Source organism: Acomys russatus, chromosome 11 (genome assembly GCF_903995435.1).
Source record: "Acomys russatus chromosome 11, mAcoRus1.1, whole genome shotgun sequence".
NCBI classification, from domain to species: Eukaryota; Metazoa; Chordata; class Mammalia; order Rodentia; family Muridae; genus Acomys; species Acomys russatus.
This window is the reverse complement of record NC_067147.1, coordinates 35449461-35470170: the sequence shown is the minus strand read 5'-3', so window position 1 is coordinate 35470170 and position 20710 is coordinate 35449461. Positions and strand designations below refer to the sequence as shown.

Here is a 20710-nt window from a genome sequence, read left to right as displayed (position 1 = left end):
GTACTTTCATTGGTGAAACAGTTACTTCAGGGGATGCAACATTATTGCAAAGGATAAAAATCTAGCTTTCCTGTGAATTTAAAAAAATAAAACAACTTGTAGCTCTGTATCTTCCCAGCATTAAAGGAAGTTCTGGTTGTAGTTGTTTGTACTATTAACAAATGTTGCTATGTGATATTGCATAACGAGACCTATCAGCATTGAGAAAACACTGTACAGCTCAATGAGCACCATTTTCCAGCTAACTACTGCTTAATAATGCAAAATAGATAAGATTCATTTGTAACCTAAATCAGAGCAATAATTTTATTTTTTCAAGCTTCTGCCTTGAGTTCTTTTTTTTTTTCTTTTTTAATTATAATTTATTCACATTACATCCCAATTGTAATCACCTCAGAGGAACAATTTTAATGTAACAGAGGAAAGCATGCTTAATTCAGTTCCCACCGACTCTCCCTTTCAGTCTATTAGTTTTGTTCATTTTGGTTAAGAATAAAAGTATATTGCTATCTATCTAAAAATAACTATTGAAATCCAACTCACAGCCTTCTTTCCCCACTGCTCTAGATTCTAGGAAGAAGATGAAGGTCACTGAGAGTTATGAAATAACTTGGGAAGAAATTCAAGATAACACGAGAAAAGGGAGAGAAGAAAGCTCAAGAAATAGCAAATATATTAGAGAGGTTGGAGAAAAATTAGTTAGTGGCTATGTTGGTAAGCTTGGGGATATTTTGATTATATATGAGCAGCAAATGACCGCTGCCCTGGAATTTGGTTAGGACTCCTAGGAATTGTTTTGTCTTCAGGAATTAAGAAAACAGTTCTGGGACAGTCACAGAGTCAAGTTGTTGACAGGTGTGTGATTGGAAACTATAGAAAAATATGACGATTCTCTGCAATTGAATGGTTGAATTTTGCAAAAAGTCCCAGCCCAAACTGCTGCAAGGAAGCATAAGAAAGATTGCCATTTGAAAAATCCAGGGAGAAAACGTGGAGACCATTTGAGAGCTCAATAAGCATTTTCTGGAACAATTTGTTGGAAATCAAGAAGCCTGGCACAGGCTTATAGAACTTTATAACAGTGAACACACGCAGCTCTGCAAACCCAGTCTTTTGCTTAGAGGAGCTAAGGATGACTAATCCACATGGCCACATATATTGTCAGCAGTGTGTAGAAGTCAAATATACCAAAGCAAACCCAAAGACCTCGAGCCTTCAAGAAAGTATTTTGCACAGCACTGAAACTCAACAACAGAAACATGGGAGCTCTCTTTGGGCTTCAGTTGGCAGGTCAGTGTAAAAAGAAAACCAGAAGCTTCTCAAGGCAGTTGAAGACACAATGGAAACATTGCGGATCAATCAGTCTCTGGGTTTTAGAGACTCTGTGACATCAGGTTTCAAAGTGTACAGTAGAACTTCTTGGTCTGTGACAGTTACAAAATGCTTAGTGCTGTTTTTATTCTAATTTTCTGTTGAAGAAGTCAGTTATAAATCATGTTTATATAGACCTTAAGTTGCCTGTGCAACTAAGTAGGAAAAGTAGAGGGGATTCATGGAATTAAGGTTTAAGACTACTGATTGTATATAAGTTTTCATATCATCTCATACACACACACACACACACACACACACACACACACACACCTTGTTAAATAAAACATGATTTATTAACTGAAAAAATCCTCTTAATAATACATCACAATGAACTAATTGAGGAGAAGTTCACTGTATTCTACTAAGTCAGAATTAGTAGGTATAGATGATTGTAAAATAAAGTCATTTTTACAACATTTTTTCTTTACTTTCGGGGAATATTTTAGAAGAATACAGATTTTTTTTGCCTCTGGTGAATATATTATTTTTATTCTGTAGGAATTAATAAATAATTAAGTTTTGATTTCTGAATGGTTAAGTGCAGGCAAATGTAAGGAAGACATGCCAATAGATCGTTATTTTTAGTTTCCCATATTGTAAGAGTATGTGAAGAGGTGAAAATAAAATGTCTGAGGAACTCTTTCCTGGCAGCATATAGGAATGCAAACAAAAAATCACCCATGTCCATTTGAGAGCATCACACACATAAATTATAGTGTTATATTATTAAAACTTAATAAATCTCTATTTATTAAACTGTAAAGAGGCTGCATCCATCTAAAGAAATATCTTTATTAAAAAATTATTAACCTAGAGTTTTATGTTTCTTTTTGGTATCCCATCATTTTTCCTTTTCTTTTATAAAGTTGGATAAATTATTTCTACTAAGTTCAAGTAAATTAAATGTTATATCTTTTATTAAATGGAATATTTATTGTTATGTTACCTTTTGTAAAATTATTTCATCTATTTTTTTCACCTTAAAGATAATGGCAGTTCTCATAAGTGTGTCCAGACAAGTGGCCTAGAAATATATTGAGAAAAAAGTATAAAGATTGATCAAGTATTAACTCCCAAAATAGATATATCTTTTCTGATATGATACATAAACATATTTACCTATGTACAACACCTGTTCTCTCTCCCAGAATGAAAAAGTGCTAAGTTTCACCTTATACAGAATGATGGCAACAAGTCACTAATTACTGCTAAGTAAGCATCTATCTACCATTGAAGAACAATTACAACCAAATCCTCAAATTATTTTACTGTCTTATCATATAATCATAATAGTCTGGATGTCAGGCATGAGAAGTAACTGCAATATCAGTAAATTGCATGAAATTCCCCATGTCCTTTAAGTAGAAAACAGGAATTTTAACCCTAGTATTCCCAGGACTACACATGGCTCATGCAGTGTGTACTCACACACCCTACTGACTTCAGGCATGTCTGTTATGCAGGATAAAAAGCAATTATTGTAAGTGTTCAAAGCCATTCTATTTGTATCATGTGTTCTCAAAAAAAGTCAATAAGCCAAGCATTGCAGAAGAGGAGATAGAAAGACTCTAAGAAGCAGAGGACATAGCCAGGATGCTTGGTATGAGATAGTGTCTTCTAGACATCACAGAAAAACTGTGCCAATGAAATCTCAACAACATGATTGCCTAAACAAGAGATGCATAAGAACCATACCAATGGACATGCCAACACGAGTTAAGGAAGTTCTACAAAGCCTACCACAGATGCAGAGGTACAATACCTGGTGGCTCAGAGAGAAAGAGAATCTGTTTTCTCCAAGGACAAACTCAGCAATAGGTTTTTAAATTCCAAGTGGTTAGTCATGGATACATATATATAAGAGCAACGAAAGCCTTCACTTACCAGGAAACTGGGACAGAGGGGAAGGCATCCTATTGGGACTCTAAATGAGAGACGCATGGGAGAACAGCAAAATAAAAGGATCCAGAGGGTCCTAGAAATCTACAAGTAGAACAATATGATAGGCAGATTTGGGCCCAGGGGTCCCGCTCAAACTAAGGCACCAGCCAAGGACAATACAGGAGGTAAACTTTAAACCCCTTCCCAGATCTAGCCAATGGTCAGAATATTCTCCACAGTTGAGTGGAGAGTGTGATACGACTTTCTCACATACTCTGGTGCCTCACATTTGACCATGTCCCCTGGAGGGGGAGACCTGGTGGCACTCAGAGGAAGGACAGCAAGTAGCCAAGAAGAGACTTGATACCCTATGAGAATATATAGGGGGACGTAATCCCCCTCAGGAACAGTCATAGGGGAGGGGAATAATGGGAAAATGGGGGGGGAGGAATGGGAGGATACAAGGGATGGGATAAACATTGAGACACTCAATGGTCTCAACAGGTTTTACACACACACACACACACACACACACACACACACACACTAATATATTCTGGTATATAAACACAGAATAAGACATACATAATAATATATATTAATATATGCACATACACACTATATAATGTGTATACACATATAATACATATTATGTATTCACACACATATATATTCAATATATGTTGATATGCACACAAGGGTGTGTGTGTGTGTGTGTGTGTGTGTTTGTGTATGTGTTTTGATCCTTGCTATTTGATCCCTGCTTGGTGAGGCAGTCCCCTTTGAACTTTTTCTTGCTACTATCATTTAGTGACTCCATTTATCTTTTGGACTTCTGAGCTGTTTTGAACTACTTGGACTATTACAGTTTCTGTGACAGCCCTTGTCAGCTTCAAAGTTCTTTTGAACAAATTCTGGAGTTCTGCTGAGCACTGAGTGGCCCCCATGTGGCAGGAAATGTTGAAGTGTATTTGTCTTTTCTACTCAGCTGAAGTATTAAGTTTCTACAGAAACATTTTAGACAGAGAAACAAGGGCTTCGAGATTTCTATTGTGATTTGTGTAACCATGAAAAATGTCAAGTGGATAAAGCTTGGTGCCCTCTAGGGAGACTTCTAACTGGTTCATCCTTTGTAAAGTTACTACGGATTCTAAAGCAGCAACTACTTTATCAAAGCTATTACAGGAGTCAGTTCTCCCATTCCTCCATATGGGTCTCGGGTTCAAACTCCGGTTATCACGCTTGACAGCAAAAGCCTTACCCACTGAGCCATCTTCCCTGCCCTTGAGCTAAAATATTGAATCCTACATCCAGATTTCTGGAATTTCTAGGGACTCCAAGAAAGCTAATCTCCCCCAAAGAATTCTTATAAATAACTGAATAGCAAGGTTCTGGCTCTTCATTTTAAATTTTCTCTCTGAACTTACGACATGCTAAAATTCCTATTCTTGTTATGTGTAGTTTGAAATATACCTATGAATGTTTTAGACCACATTAAAATATATTAGCTGCGATTTCTGGGTCTCTGTTTTGTTTTGTTTTTCATCTATAGTTTGCCTTTGAAAACATTCCTAGCTAAGATGCAGAAGTTTATTTGTTGATTATAGAATTGGAGGCAAAAAAGAAAGAAAAAGAAATAATTCATTATATAGGCCTTTACCTCAGGCAGGCCTGACCAAAATATTGAATAATTTAAATGTGAAATTTTGAGGGTCCTTCCTGATAGAATGGTTTATATACAGTGGTTTCAATGTTAATTATAGAAATAGAGGTTAAACTGATTTACTGTGGCACTGTGTGTAGATATACTTTCCCAAGATTTCGAGGCTTTGGCCCATATAACATTTGTGTATATATTCAATTTATATAGTCAGTATTAAGAAGAGATAATTTTGTTATTGGTAGAGTTGATAATGGATAATGTCTTTTGTTGTAAATAATGTTATGAAATCATGTTTTAATATTCATTTTGATTTACATATACACTGATAAGTTATCAACATTTTATACTTTATTAAGATAATTACCTATGTTTTCTACTGATCTTGTCATGTTTGGATACCTAGAAGTCAAGATTCCTTTTGATCTTCAGCCCTCTGAAAATGACCACTTTGTAAACAACTATTTCAATGCTAAAGACATTTAATTACTAGAGGTATTTACAAGTGTGTGTCTGAATTTTATGGATCATAAGAAGTTTGTGAGTTAAAGACATATAACTTTATTACTAATATATTCAAAAGGACTCATGAATATTCTACTTCATACAATATGAATCTCATCTGGGCTGTCAATCTATAAAATGGCCAAGGAAATTCTTCTGACATTTCCTGTATTTTTAATCAGTCCAATTCAGATTAAGCAAACTGCCATTGGGGAATTCTCTTTGAAACTGTGGCTACATCTGTTTCTGTGTATATAAGTTGCATGCGTACAACAGAAAACGAGCCTGCAGTCACTAGCACTGCACACTAGATTTGTAGTGAGAGACTTGAAAATGGTTCTTTTGTGTGATGATGCTAGTTGCTGCTGCCCTCACGAGTGTATTTATGCTCCATGTGTAAGTGTCTCTGACGCAAAGTCAAAAAAATACTTTTCCAGATGGGTGTTCTTAAATGGGACTCCTATTGATTTAACTTACATTAAGTCCATGTTCATGTGTATACAAATGTATCGTGACTACTTCTTTTAAGAATTAATAATTTGATATGTTTCAGTTTTGTCCACTCTAAGCAGAATCTCCTCATATTTAAAAGGCACTGGACACTGGTCACTCAAGGCACACGTCTGTGAATGAGCATTTAATTTTCAACTAGCATAAATGTTTAGACTTACTTGTTGTGAGTTTGTAAGGCTTTATAAATACTGTTTATTAGCAATCTATAGGCCTATAGATTGTGATGAAAAGAACCTGAGTAATATTTTTGAGGTGCTAAAACCATCAGGAGTAGACATATAATTAAAGTTCAAGAATGTACTCAAGATAAGCCTGACCTGAGACATGTGACCTGGGACATATGACCTGGGACATGTGACCTGAGACATGTGACCTGAGACATGTGACCTGACCTGAGACATATGCCTTCTGTAGCTTAAAATTGGTCACATGGGGTTTTCCTGGCACTAACTACTCATTTGCCACTTATCCCTTCACTGTGGGATCAGATCAGACTAAACCAGGACATTTCTCACCTAAGCAATAAAGGACAGCCAAGATTAAATCACCACATCATTAAGAATGTCTTCAGAGAATACTGTTCTGAGACAAGAGAGGAAATCGTTAGAATCAAAATGGATTGACACTGGGCAGAATAGTAGAAGACTGAAGCAAATGTCTGTAAGTTTTAGGCTATTGTAGGTTTCACACCAGACCTGCCTTAAAGCCAATAAAAAATGGAGTAGTGTGTTCCAGACCTTCAAAAAAAAAAAAAAAAGACTAAAGTCAGGAGGGTGTGAAGAAATGTTTTTATATACCGTTACCTGGCACTAATTGGATGTACTCTAACCTTGGTTCTTACTTGTATTCTGTTTATGTTGGTTTTAGACACAGGCATTTTTTTCTGGACAAAAATTAAGGTATAATATATCTCTGACTATGTGTCTATCATATATATCTAAGGCTAGAAAATTGTATACAAACTTTGTTTTCCTTTAATCTCTATGGTATCACTTAAATAGTTCACTTGCTTTTAGACAATTATAGCCCTGTGTATGGTTGTTTACATTTACTATGATCTGTAGCTATGAATACATGCATGTCTACCTTTTACTATTTGGGTTACAAATTAGAACAATGAAGGGTTTTTTTTACTGTTTATACTCTTAATTTCTAGAAGATAGAAAGCAGTAAATGCCTCCTGACTGCATTAACACCCAGTTCTTCTCCAAGCTGTTCTTCTCAGAGCAAACCAATCAACTTATCAGACCTACTTGTTTGCCAGAATTCTCAGCATATGTTTACAGAACCTGTCTATTCCAGTTCCCAAATCCATCACTTTCATGAACATGGGCTTGAGCTTGACTCAAGGTGGCAACCTGTTTACTGTTCACTCTAAACACAGTTCATAGGAAATGAAAAGATCAGAGTCTGTGCTCTGAATACAAAACTAACTATTGAGATATCTGCTTTCTTGTTTTTACTGTTAAACAAATATATGTATGTGTGTCAAACCCAATCTGATCGAATGTTTTAAAAGCTCCTATTTCTAAAGTATCTTATCATGACTAGAAACAAAGAAAGAACAGGTATTAGCAGTGGATTTTTCACTGAGGAGCTCTTCTATCTCAGGAAAGGGATAAAACTATTCTATACTCCTTTTTCCTGATGAAAATTAGTAGGGCAAGTGGATGGTCTTGTAAATGAATTTTAGTGCTATTTTCAGCCTCAAAGTTGTGCTTACAACACAAATTGAGTGGGAAGAGGACAAATGTGTGCAAAAAAGAAAGTCCAAAAAAGCCAGAATAGTCAAAAGAAAATTTGTCACATGATGTTCATAATTATAGGATGCCATCCAATTCTACAACGGTAAATGCCTAGAGAATAAAGGCCTATAGAGTAAGATGCTCGCAGGTGGATGTCAGGAATAAAATGCACTGAGTGACGGGTGGCCTGAAATTAAATTCTATGCCATACTGAATGTTATGACTAATGGTGTCCACATCCTCAGTCTTAGCCAGACTAGTGTCGTGGCTACCTTGCTAAATTGGTGAGGTAGACGTAGTGTTTAAAGCACACAAAACATGCTGGAAAAGAGATTTTCTCTGTGATATACACTCTGTTTTAAAGGAATCTGATGAGGAATGCTAAGAAGCTATAAACATTGTAAGACAGGAGGCGCTTGTCTCAAAGCCTGAAGAATGGGCATGGGTGGGGAAAGGGCTCAAAGAGGCTACATTTTGAACCAGAAAAGGTTCTACTCTTGTTGAAGAAGAAAGATGTTATTATCTCAAATGAAACTCTTTCATGTCTCAAACATAATTTAATCGTGGAATGAAAAGAAACAGATAAACAACCAAAGCAAGTGAAGGCTTAAGTGCTCTCTGTGAAAGCCCGAGGAGAATGTCTGGTTTCAGAACAGAAGAATTCAAGTTATCCTGTCTTTTCCCATCAAGTCCTAACACACCCTGATAATGTCATAGGTTCTTTAAATTAAACATCAACATTTTTCTTCTCTCTGTTTCAAATATATGATCTGTCTCTATTTCTTCACATTCCTGAGGCAAGAAAGGACATTTAGAAAGTTAGATGTAGGGGTACTTTCTTTTTTTAATATTTCTTATATGCTATGATAGCAGACCTTTTGATGGGTTTCCCAGCCAAATTCATGATACATCTTGTGGTCACATAAGACTCAGCTTCGTATCTTGCTATGTGCTCAGCCCATTAGTTTAGCCTGACTTTAAGAGAACACGGTAACAACCAAACTCACTTGTCTTGGATTTCTCAAGTATTCAGCTTTTACAACCTAACCTAATGGTCCTTTCAATCTTAAACCATGTGCTATTCCATGCCACTGATTCAGAGCGCAACACGTGTGTGCATGCACTTATGTTACAATAATCGTTTCATGAAAACAGCCGTTAATTTTATGTCACAGGTGTTCTGCTGTTCTCCTCCCCTCAATCCTCTTTGTTTCCCCACCTGAAGTCCTTCTCTGCCCTCCTTGCCAGTACAAGCTCTTCAATATTGAGTTCCAAGCTAAGATCTGCAAAGAAAACGGAAACAATGTATTTATCTACCCAGACTTGGGACCCCTTACTCCTTCTATTTCCTCATATTCCTTCCATTTTCTTGAAAATTTAATTTTTCTTTCAGCCATACAAATTCCATTGAGTGTGTACCACAATTTTATTATCGATGTCAATAAATGTTGATAGCTATCTAGGGCATTTCCATTTGCTGGCAACTGTGACCAGAACACCAATGGACAGATTATAGAAATATGTATGTGGTAAGAATTTTGGATACGTGACCAGGATTGGCTTTGCGTGGTCAACTGGCAGGTCTAAATTTAGCCTGGGGGGGCAGTGTTGATTTTTCGTTTTTCGAGATGGGGTTTCTCTGTGTAGCCTTGGCTGCCCTGGACTCACTCTGTAGACCCTGCTGCCTTCAAATTCACAAAGATCCAGCTGTCTCTGCCTCCTGAGTGCTGGGATTACAGCAGTGCGTCACCATGACCAACTTTAAACTCTGGGGCCCCATATTTGACCATTTCCCCTTGGTGGAGAGGCCTGGTGGCACTCAGAGAAAGGATAAGCAGGCTACCAAGATGAGACTTGATAGTCTATGATCATATGGTGGGGGAGGTGGTCCCCTTCTGTCACAGACCTAAGGGAGGGGAATAGGGTGAAAGCCAGAGGGAGGGAGGAACGGAAGGATACAAGTGAGGGGAAAAATTGAGATGTAATCTGGATAAATGAATTAATTAAATTTAAAAAATTAATTCAGCCCCTTTAAAAAATGTTTCCTTAGATTTTTAATCCTATGGCTCTTAGAATCTTTCTTCCCATATCTTCCACAAAGATCCCCTGAGCCTTAAAGAAAGGAGTTGTTTTGTAAATATTCCTACTGTGATTGGGCTCCATAAATGTGCATTTTGATTTGTTGTGATTTTCCGTAATGGTGTTATATTTATTGTAAATAGAAGTCTCATTGCTGAGGCCTATGACTATACATATCTTATATGGACAAATATTTAGAATGTCCTTAAGGACTATGCTGGTTTAGTAAAGCTACCACTTTGCTTAGCCTTTTGACCACCTTCAAAGTTTTCAGAATATTTTATCACAGCAACAGAAAAAATAAATAATAAATTTGGAGAGCTGGAGACTAGCAGATCCTTCCAGCTTGCTAGGCAGAGAGCCTAGACTACAGAGACTCAATATTTGAAAAACGAAACAGCATCTGAGCCTATGCTTTGGTTTCCACATTCTCTCTCTTCCTCCCCACCCCCTCTGTCTCTTTGTCTCTGCCTCTGTCTCTGTCACTCTTTCTCTTTTTGTCTCTCTGTCTCTCTCTCTTTCTCACACACACACAAAATAAATAAATAAATAAATAAATAATGAAACCACAAACAGAGGGTTAAATGCTTATACTTGTTCTGGAGTTTTAGAGTAATCACATGTCATAATTTTTTTTTCAGACATATAAAGTCAGGAGCTGTCACAGGTTCCAAAGACCAGCATGTGAATATCTTTAGGGTACATGCTTTGCAACCAACAACCTTGCCTCAGGGTTATTTTGAACATTGAAAACTCAACCTACAGGCACTCCCTCTGCATATATGGGTTCTACACTGATGGGTTCATCCACCTACTAGGAACTTACATGTGGTCAATGATGCAGAACAAGGAGTACCTACAGAGTACTCACTGTAGCAAGCACTGTGATATATGTGTGTGTGTGTGTGTGTGTGTGTGTTAGAGAGAGAGAGAGAGAGAGAGAGAGAGAGAGAGAGAGGGGGAGAGAGAGAGAGAGAAACATGGGTCAAAGCAATGGGATGATGTGTAGAGGTGATATGCAAACACTAATGCAGCTTATAAAAGAGACTTTACCATGGGTGGATTGCGTTATGTGCACTCACCTAACAAAATAGTATATTTTATATTCTCTGCAGCAGAAATGTTATACTCTCTTGCAGATGCCCAAGGGACAACGATACAGCTCTTCAACTTCTAATAGGCTTATGTCTTAATATCATGAGTTGACTGTGAGGTGAAGATAAGTGAATGTACCCAACTTAAAAAGTGACATTACTTAGCTGTACAACAAACAAAAGAGTCGGGGTGCCTCGGAGGTAGGGACTTGTGACTATCTCTTTCTATTGACCAACATCATAATAAGGATATCTCTTACTGCTCATCAGAAAAAGACCTAAAGCAAGAAGCAGTTATGGTTTTCTCAGCATTCTAAGTGACTGCTCCCACTGAAGCAGAATGCTTTGGAAACACTTTCTGGAGTTTGTCGTCTCCTGGCTTGAGGTGTGGGTCCCTGCTGTTGATCCTTTTCTCTAGTGCTCCTATAGGTATCATCTCACGTCCCCTCACACACTCTCCACACGCTTTTGTGTCCCTGCCAATGTAGGATGCTGACCACAAATTTTTTATTCATTTTTTTAAAGGATGCAAAAGAGTGGGGGGGGGTGATGACTGCCTTTAATCACAAGCAAATATAGAAACATTGGAAGATATCTGTGACTTTGAGGACAGCCTGATCTATATAGCAAGTCCAGGACAGCCAGGGATCTGTTACATGGAGAAACCCTGCCTCAAAACAAAAACAAAACAAAACAAAACAAAAACACAAGAGAATGTAAAAAATGTTTTCTTATCTATTTTTGAAATTATAATAAAATTTAATTATTGTTTCTCTTATTCCATTTCTTCCCTCCAATCCATCCCAAGTACCCACCTCACTCTCTCTCAAATCATGACTTCTTTTTCTTAAACATACATACACACACACACACACACACACACACACACACACACACACATATATATATACATATGTTTCCTTTAATTACATAAATATAACTTTCTTAGTCCATATAATATTAACTGTGTATATAGATAGATAGATAGATAGATAGATAGAGGTGATAGATGATACGTTCATACATACATACATACATACATACATACATACATACATACTTGGAAATGGTTTCAGGCCTCACCGCTTGGTGTTGGACCACCAATTGTAGGGCTATTGTTTAGTAAAGGCCATTTCTTCCACTCTCAGCATTACCAGTTGGCTGTACTTCTTTGTCTAAGGTTGAGACCTGAATAGCTTTCCATTTTCCATCTCAGCATGTCTATTGGTGGTGCCATTCAATTCTTATTTAGATAGCCATGTACATGAGACTTTAATAGCACAACCTTTCTGGAATTTCAAGAAGACACAATCTCACAGCAAACTTCCTATTACTCTGGATTTTACCATCATTCTTCCCCTCTTCTGTGATGATCCTTGAGCCTTAGGTGAAGGAATTATGTTGAATATGTATCAGTTGGAATTTGGTACCTACCATCTCTGTTTTTCTTCATTTTTGATCAGTTGTCCAACGGAGGAAAGCAAACAATATTTTTTTATTAATTTATCCTTGTTACATCTCAATGGTTATCCCATCCCTTGTATCCTCCCATTCTTCCCTCCCTCTCATTTTCCCCTTATTCCCCTCCCCTATGACTGTGACTGAGGGGGATTACCTCCCCCTGTATACGCTCATAGGGTATCAAGTCTCTTCTCGGTAACCTGCTGTCCTTCCTCTGAGTGCCACCAGGTCTCCCCCTCCAGGGGACATGGTCAAATGTGAGGCACCAGAAGGCAAACAATATTTTTCCCAGGTGTGACACCTATGAATGACCACAACCATAATGGCACAATAACTCTAAACGTAGAATAGTGACATGTATATATTGTCAGTAACCAACAGTTCCATTTTAGTTCTAGAATAAAGAAAAATAAATATTTTTGGAGAAATCCTATGAACAGAAGCCAATCATTTATCACTACTTGGATCAGTTATCCATGCTGGGGGACAGTTCCATTAACTGTCCCTCTCTCTCATTCACTTTTCTATTGCTGTGAAGAGACACCATGTCTAAGGCAACTCCTATAAAAGATGGCAATTAAATGAGATTTGCTTACAGTTTCAAAAATTTAGCCCATTATTATCATGGCAGGGTGTGTGGCTGGATGCAGGCAGGCACTGGAGCAGCAGCTAAGAGGGTCACATCCTGATATAAAGGCAGAGAAAGAGAGAGGCCAGGAAAAAGAGTGACCCTGAGTCTGCTGTGAGCTGTTTAGAACCTCCAACCCCTAGCCCACCCCCAATGACATACTTCCTCCAACAATGCCACACCTACTGCAAAAAAGGTCACGCCTATTGCTACAAGACCATACCTCCTAATCTTTCTAAAGCTTCTCAAATAGTGCTACTCCCTGATGACTAAATCTTTCAACTCTATGAGCCGATGGGGCCTGTTCTCAGACTATCCATATTGTGTACTATGACATCACTCTGAAGACCCAGGATTTTTGAAAATTATTATGTCCAAGAACTACATTATCATTTGATAATCATTAATTTCAATTAACAGTGACTATAGTTAGGTACACAAACATTTACTAGGTGTCCTTTATAAATGAAAGTATATGACCAGAAAAGGAACCAGTATATAATAATTATACTCTCGGTTGCATTTTAAATCTTAAAGCATATTACAATTTAATAGACCATTTCACAGTAATTATAGCATTTTAATAAGGAGTGATAATTGTTTAGACAGGGTGAGGCAAAAGATTGATAAAGCCAGTATATCATTTGCAGAAAGAAAAAAAAGCAACAAACTGTATCTTCTTTTCCTTCTACCTAGAAGCAATAGCAAGATGCAATAAGGCTCTAATGTGATTCCTGCTAGGCTGCTTGTTACTAATCCTGATAGGACAAATAATTGGTAATTTCACCCAGAATTTTTAAACATATTTTGTCATATTCTGCACAAATGACAGGTGGTATGCATTTGCTGTAAAGTAAGAGTGAATTTCCTGGGATATTCTCAATGGAAAGTGGTCAACACAAAAATCAATCACTACCTATGACTACAAAGGACTTCAAAAAGTGGATAGCTACAACTGAAATCTGACAAAACATTCAAAACCTAGCGCCTCTTAAAATATTTCAGGCATATAGGTTCATTAAAGCATACTTCAATTATTTTTATTCTTGTTTAAACACGGCTCCCATAAATATTTGCTGTTGGTGCTATTGTTTATATTTTGGTGTGACCATAACTCTTTTTCTTAAACAGTCCTCTAACATATAAACATTGAATTTTAAGTCTATGAAATGCCTCAAAAAGAAAGAAAAAGAAAGAAAAGAGCAGTTTGGTTAAGCCAAAATGAATATGCCAGAACAAAAAAAAATCATGATTCATGTGGGCTGAACACATTATTTTCTAAACTTAGATGCCTCCATCTGAGAACATTTCCCAGGTTAGTTTGGACACTCTTTTCATTTGAACCATGCAATAACGCTAAGTAGACAGTTTCATCCTCAGTGTAGAGAAGTAAGTAAGCTATTGCCTGGCTGTTGTGGAGCCTGCTTGAGGTTTACTAATAAAGGCACAGCAACATGTCTATCGTTTAAGGCTGTTGGCCTTTTGTTGGGTAGTCTCCCAGCCAGCTACTAACTTATCCTGAGCTCTGTGGGCATTCCGTCTTTCTCGTTGCCTACCTATCCACTTAGTTCTTTCCTGTCTCCTTTCTGTCTCCTTCTGTGTCTGTGCACATCTCCCTGAGTTCCTGCCTGCCCAGGTCTGACCCTTCTTCTTCCCCCAGCTCTTTATTACGCAGAAACTCACATTCCAGTCTGAACCAATCAGCAGCAGGACAACTCAGAATCAGCTCCATTTCTTTGGGTTGCCTTTGCCATGGAGAGCTGCAGATCTTTCACTCACAGCAGCTTGCTTTTTAATATGATAACCTCAGAGAATCGTCTTTTGGGCCGACAGAAAGGACAAGCTTTTACATCTAGAAGGCTTGTAACAAGGTATTAGTGGCCAGAAAGTGAGTCTGGGAATAAAGTCCCAGTGGCATGATTTCAACCTATGAGTGGGTAGCTGGGAGAGTCTATGGAGTGTCAGCACACATTTGAGACTTTTGCACACAACCTTTTGGTAGTTGGAGTCCCAGAACCCGGGAAATGGAGAGGAATCCTACCCTCGAAATAGGCAATGGGTGCGGACACTTTGGCTGTTGGTTGGGGCTGTTGGTTGACATCTGTATTCCATTCGATGCGAGAGGTAGATTCCGGTGGATTTTCTCTAGCTTACAAGAATCCTTTTTAAGTTTACAACATAGATAAGCTTTAGACGCATTAGCATCACCATTGTTTGCAACCTGTAATGAATTACACATTGTAGAAAAGGGCAGTAGACATGCGTTTTTGTGTCATAGCATAGCAGAGGCTTGGGAACTAACTTTGGGTTAAAAGCCTGAATACTCTTGGAGATGAGCTTAGGCAGGGCAGAAGCCTTATGGGTCTTTCTGACGTCTGTGAAACAGTAATGTGGGTGACCTCAGGGAGCACAGAAACCTCGGTAGAGCAGAGAGGCGAAAGTTCACTTGATCTTAATTTTCAGCCTGAGAACGAATCATGAAAGAGGGGCTTCTTCCTTCTCTCAGGAGGATGTGTATAAGTCAAGCACAGCAAGAAGCATTTTAAGTCTATACTTAAAAGACAGATCAAAGAAAATTTAAAATCTTGAGCTTGAAACTATGATAGTGAATTATATAGTGATTTTTTTTTAAAGTCAGAGATGATTTTTTTTTAGGTTCTCATCTCATATCTTAAGCTTTTGAATCCTTGGGCCTTTAAAAAAAAATTCCATGAGACATAAGTAAGACTGTAGGGAGCGTTCACTGTCATTTAGCTAAAAGGTTGCATCTGAGACCTGCTTTTTAAAGTCTGGCAACAAGGTAGACTATATCTGAACTTGACAGTAGACGCTCTAGGAGTGAGAGTTAAGGCCTGGTCCCTGCACATGAAGAGGACTGACAAGACATCTGAAGCTTCCCCTACAGAAGTTGGCAATGTGACCCTGGACTTGAGTATGAGGTTAAAACAGACCTGCCGCATCATCCTGTGCTTGGAGAGGTTGCTGAATCTAAGAGCCATCTGTCCTCCACCAGGCCAAGGAGCTTGAAGGCTGGAAGTGGCTGTGGCTGTGGCGCTTGTGCCGGTTAAGCCTCCATGGCTGGGAACAGAGGACAAGCCTGCATGGGAGCATTTTAACTTCCAGAAGCCAATCTGAGAGTAGGCAGAGCATGGCTGATTGAGGCAGCTGTGGGACCAGATTCACCTCCTGGCTGCATTCAGAACAGTTCCCTGGCAGAGCTGACTCAGGCTGAACCCTGGTGGGAGGGGGCATAGCCGACCTCTGTTTCCTCCACGGAAATACCGCTAGCCTCAGGGCAGTGACCAAGGCCTGGGTCTGCAGCATAGTTTTCTGCTGTAGCTGAGCCTTTTGGGATGGCTCCCTTCGGGCTTTAAAGGGTTAAAAACCCATTCTTGCCAACTCCTGTATAGGGACTCAGGGAAAATCCTCAGCCCATTAGTTAAGATAGCAGTGGGAACACAGTCCATCTCAAGTAGACCTAGATAGACAAATTTTGTTTTTAGATGCCTTTTAACTTTGAAGATATGTACAGGATGCTAAATAAAGTTTAATCCTGTAATCAATCACATTGGTTCTTAGCATGATTAAAAATATATTTCTGGACACATTAAAGAATTTGATTGTTCATAAGATTTTAGTAATTAAGGACCAGGACTTAAGGTTTCATCACTGTTAGGATGCCGCCTTAAAAATTATAAGCATCATTCATAAAGAGACTGGGAACCTTTTGATCTTTTATGGCATAGCTCTATGGAGCATTAACAGTTTCTTGTATGGTTTAGTTTATAAAAAGTCCAAGGCTATATTAACATGCTAATAATACTATCATATTTAGAAAACAAGGCTAGACATATTTCTAAGGCAGTGATTTTTAGCCTTTTGAGAGTGAAGGTGGGTCATAATAACCAAGTTTTAACATTATAAACAAATGGATGTCTCTAGAATTAATATAACCCAATTTCCAGAGGTGGTAATACAGGAGAACAGTAAAAGACAACTTTAAAATTGCATTTGAATTTATTATATAAAACCCATTGGCCAGGAAGCCTGTAGGTTAACTCTAAGCACTGGCAGCTGGCAGCAGGAGAAACAACGTTCATTCATTCATGCATTCAGGATACATTTTAAACTAGCTTGTTAATCTGAATAGACCTCTGTAACCTTAAAATTTCATCATCATATAAAAGACATTTTGAACCATGGTTGAATATATATATATTATAAATATAACTTCTATAAAAATGCATACCAATTTAAATGAGACCTGTTGTTTTCTTAGCCTAGAATGAGATAAAATGATAAACAGAGAATTAATTATGACTAAGAAGTTTTATAAATGTTGCTTCATACCATGTGGTTGCCTTAAGATGATGGAGTTATGTTGCAGGTATTTGAAAACATCTATGTGTTTATAGATGTTACAAATACATATGTTACAAATACATTTATGGTCAAAATGAGAGTGTGAACTTAAATTTTAAGCATCATACCCAATAAGCAAATTATAAATCCTTAGATAAGAGTTTACAGCATAGGCTTAAAAAATTTTTTTTTGAGAGCAGAAAAAGAAATCAGAGAGGACTTGATATTTGGCAATCATATGCATGGGATTGTTTTAGGGTTTTAATGAGGCCAGGTTTTTGTAACAGTGAGCCAATTAGTGAGGGGGGCAGGGCTCGGGCTCCTGCAGGCCAGCCATGTGAGTGGAGGGAGGGGCCATTGGCCAAGTGGGAGAGCAGGGCAGAGAAAGAGACAGGACTTTAAGAGAAATAGGGAATAACTATTTACTTTATCGATCGCTCTTAGTGTAGCTGAATATTAGAAAGACCCTGAGGTCGAAACGTAGGTGTAGAGACTGGAGTGTTTTTTGCAAAGGGGGAGAATATGAAGAAACCATTCCTGCAAGTGAGAGAGGGAAATGGAGTGTTCCAGCAGCCTGCAGTCATGGGTGTCCCTAGGACTCAGGTGGGACCCAGCATGGACCATGTGGCTAGCAGTTCTTCAACCAATTAGCACAGCAGAACAACTGCTTAGCCGGGCTAAGCCCAAGAAACTTGGTGCCTGGTACCAGGGTTTTAGCATCAGTAAAACGAATTCTCATAGAGGGGATCTCATCCACAGGAAAGGACAGAGGCACATAGGCAGCTTCAAAGTGGAGGTAGGAAGGGGGCTAAGTGGTCATTTAGGGCCTACAAGAGACTACAGTTTTGTAGCTCCAAAAACAGTGGGACAGAAGAAAATAGTGGGAGGGAAGTGAGGTAGTGAACACAGGTGGCAGCAGCGAAACCAGGACTTTTTCATAACCAAGATGGCTGGCAATCATGTGACTGCCCTCTTTATCCCAAAATCAACATGGTGGCCCACTATGTGTCCTTTGTGGCCGCTGAAGTGCAGCAGTCCTTGCCTGGTAGCGTGGCAGTGCTGCAATCTATGCAGCGGCGGTTTAGAATTATCAGTGCTTGGCAAGGCCGTGCAGTGGCAGAGTGGTTTAAAAACCCTCTCCAGCTCAAGGCAGGGCCCCAGGCTGCACCATGCTTAGCAGAAAATTGCCTACCTAGCAGTCGTAACAGTAGACAGGCTGGTGCAAGAGATTTATTGTGAGCCAGAGCAGATGAAAGTGGTGGTGGTTTGGAAATAAGGTCCTAATTTGTGGTACCAAGAGTAAAAGGAAATCCCTTGCTGGCGGTATAGGGGATGAGATTCCAGCACGTCCAGACATTACGAGAAGAGCATCACTGAGTCTCAGCACCAAGGTTATGATATATAAGTTACGCGCCATGCAGCAGGTGTGGTACAAGAAAGTTATTATGAGGATGGAGAGAGAGACAGTGTAGGAGAGCATGAAAGAGAAGAGAATACAGGGTGAGGAGAGAGGCAGACAAAAAATCATAGGGACAGGCAGAAAGAGAGGAGAGTGAGGAGAGTGAGCAGAGGAGAGGTAGGGGAGGGGAGGGAAGGGGAGGGGAGGGGAGAGGAGGGGGAGGGGAGGGGAGGGGAGGGGAAGGAGGGGGGGCATGGCTTAGTGATAGCTTGTCCTTTACACACCTGGCAGCCGCAGGTGTGTTGCTAAGCAACCTAGATGCCTGCTAGTGAATCTTCTTTGTGAACTAACAAGCAGCACTTCTCTACGGTCTCTGCTTGAATTCAGGTCTCTAAGCTTCTGCCTTGAGTTTCTGTCTTGACTTTGTTGGATGGTAAACTATAAGCTCTAAGCTGAAATAAAGCCTTTCTTCACTAAGTTGCTTTTGATCATAGTGCTTAGCATTGCAACTGAAAACTAATTAAGGCAAGTACTATCAGTAGTCAGCATGGCAGGTTACTGTACCCCAGATGTACTGATCAGCCTAGATGCATGGGGAACGGCAAGGACATCTTAGAATCCTTATTTACTAGTAGCAAAACAACTAGCTTGTAGGAAGTGCTTACCAGGTACCGTGGAATATATCAAACATTATATATTCCTAATAATGGGTCAATGATTTAATCCTATGATAGTTGTTTCTATTTTAAAGAAAATATACTAACAATTTTTTAAAAGAAAAATGCCCAATGGTTACTGTGACTACAAGTATGGGCCATCATATATCTAGCTTGAGTCAATGACCTTTAACTCTTTAAAAGAACAAGAATAAAAAATGAAGAAATAGTGGAGGAGGAGGAGAAAGAAGAGGAAAGGAGAAAAAGATTAAAAAAAAAAAAAAAAAGAGGAAGCACCTGAGAGAGATGAACAGATCAACATGCAAGCTCCCTGTGAGCTCAGTAGAAGAAAATCAAGTTTGCTCAGAATGCCTTGATGGAATGTAAGATGATATTCAGGTGGTCTTGGTTACACAGCAAAAACAACCTTTATTTAGAATGACTCTTGAAGATAAACATAGCATTTGTTTGTGAAATACTGAAGTACAGGCATGTTAGTCAAAGGTCTATTGTGGCTCCAAGCTGGAAACATAAAAGATTCAAAACAAATCAAAGCAAAAGTCCAAACATAACAAAGGCTAGGCGGTCTGATTTTTTTTTTCCTTTCCAAAGATAAATATATGGGAATAATAACTAAGATACATATCTGTGAGTTATCTTTCATAAACAAAGAGGTAGACATAAGGACAGGGGGGCAATAAAATAAAATTGTTAGCAAGAGAAAAGAAAGTAACAGGTATGGTTGTGGAAGGTGAATGCTCAGGGCTGATTTGCCAGCCAGTCTAGCCCAGCTCACCAAGGTGAGGCTCATTCAGCGAGAAATCCCCTCTCAAAAACTAAGAAAGAGCAGGGCGTGGTGGTGCATACCTTTAATCCCAGCATTCGGGAGGCAGAGGTAGGTGGATCTCGGTGAGTTCGAGGCCAGCCTGGTCTACAAAGTGAGTCCAGGACAGCTAAGGCTACACAGAGAAACCCTGTCTTGAAAAAACCAAAAAAACAAAACAAAACAAAACAAAAAAACACCCCAAAAACCAACCAAACAACAACAACAACAAAACTAAGAAAGGAAGTGGGAACACATCCAAAGACTACCCTGGCCTCAGGCCTCTACACTTGGTTCCACATGAAAACAACTGTACACAGATGTGCACATACTCATATTTTACACACAGACACACACACACACACACACACACACACACACACACACACACACACACACACACATACACACACACACACTAAGAGGGCATAAAACAGCCTAGGTTAATTATACTGAGCTGTTTCCTGTGATGACCCCCTGACTAGATCTTGCTCTGCAGGTTTCTAGATACCATCGATTAGCTGTGTAAGT

General features: G+C 38.8%; 1 pseudogene; it reads left to right on the top strand.

Moving 5' to 3' along the window:
* The first annotated feature begins 581 nt into the window (after positions 1 to 581).
* LOC127195034 (ER membrane protein complex subunit 2-like) lies at positions 582 to 1465 on the top strand (annotated as a pseudogene).
* The last annotated feature ends 19245 nt before the right edge of the window (positions 1466 to 20710 follow it).